Here is a 1,792-nt window from a genome sequence, read left to right as displayed (position 1 = left end):
CCTTTGTTACTGTAGAATAGTACCTAGAGGTGTAACTGTATACATTTTTCATGGCTCTCCTTAAACTGGTCGGCGCGCTCGCTCCGCCCATCTGCACGCTCGGACGACTTTTCCTATGCGCCAGAACGAGGCAGAAACACAAATTAGAGGAGAGCAGACGCGGCTTTTCTTAAAGATAGTTAGCATATTATGTAATATGACAATGTAGGCACATAATGGGGTATAACTAACAAAGTATGTAAATGAAGACGTTATTTACGGCGGAGAAGCAAATTGGTGTCACATTACAGAAATATGTGAAAACTTCTACCTATTACGTGGGACACTATTTAAGTTGTGAGCCTAACTATGAAAACAAAGTAGTATATTATTAAAATGGTATTGATTGCGTTTATTGGTATTGTCTTTCATGATTTGTGTACTTTTTAATGTGTCCGAAACACTTTTCATAGCATTTTTTCCACTCAGCTTGAGGCACCTCCAAAACATGGTTTTTGACCGCACCGACAGTTGCTTCTGGCTACATAAATCGCTGTTCACGTATTTAATTTTAATATAATGGGTACCAAAAGAAGTGTTTAGATTCCAAGCAAGAATTTTGTAGCGTTGGACCTGTTTATTTCATATTTTGAGTGTTCAAATAGTCAGTTGTTTAACGAGACGTGTAAAAGCTCACATTTTCGTCACGAATGGCGATTCGACTATGCTGGCCAGTTTCCCTTATTAAACTGAAGACTTTTGGAAAAAAAGTGGCTGTTTACTATTAAGAATTAACCATTCTACATTTCTCTAGTGACGTTTCTGTCATATAATCGGATATTTCGGAAAAATAGGCGACCGTAAGTTTCAAAGTGTTCCGGCGCATGGGACTTTTGTTGGAATTGGTTCATCTTAAATCACCTCCATAGTCGATAGCTGTTTATTTTCAGGATCATTATGCATAGATCCTTAATTCGTCAACTGTCACAATTTTAAAAACGGCTTTTAAAGCTTTTTAAACGTATTTATCAAACATTTCCAAGGACTAAACGACACAAGCGTCCTATTGAGCGTTTGAAAAATTTTGTGACATCCAGCGAGAAAAAAACGTATTAACCATAATATGGTAATACAATATTTTATTACTGCTGGTGGAATTAATGCCTAGGATTATCTCAATCCTACGATATATCACATGACAAGGTTTCTCTTCCATTTTTCTGACAACATCAATGTTTTCCGCCACTATTAGTCATTTTGGACGACTTTCGCAAAGTTCACTGGTGAGACAATGACATACAATATTATACTTCTTAAACTAGCGTTTTACAATAGTAAAGGACAGATCTTTATCACCAAAAGTGAAATTTGGCTGACCGCTTCAGTTTTGTATTGATTAACCACGTCGAAAGTCATAATAAATTTTCGCGCGTAAATTTCCGCAAGTCAATTCCATGTTTTTGTAGTCAAGATAATTTTCAATTCAATGTTAATAATACAAAACGTGCTCAAATGATAAAAAGTTTTGAATAAGGTTGTAGTCAAAAATGTCAAACTTTTCATTAAAAGTATCAGTTATCGTCTAACAACACGTTATGTTGTCGAGGCTCACAACTTAAATAGTGCCCTAGTATTGGCGACATTAATGTTTTCTTTTAGATGTTGCTTTTGTGACTTTGAATGCTTTGTGAGTAGATTTTATAGGATTGATTCTGGAGCCCCTCTAAACCCACTTGGTATAAATTTCAACAGTAGATTTCAGCATACGTCATTGCGCATTTCACACAAAGGCTACCTAAATGTAATTTTCGTG

This window comes from Ostrinia nubilalis, chromosome 19 (genome assembly GCF_963855985.1).
Source record: "Ostrinia nubilalis chromosome 19, ilOstNubi1.1, whole genome shotgun sequence".
NCBI classification, from domain to species: Eukaryota; Metazoa; Arthropoda; class Insecta; order Lepidoptera; family Crambidae; genus Ostrinia; species Ostrinia nubilalis.
Note: the sequence above shows the minus strand (reverse complement) of the source record.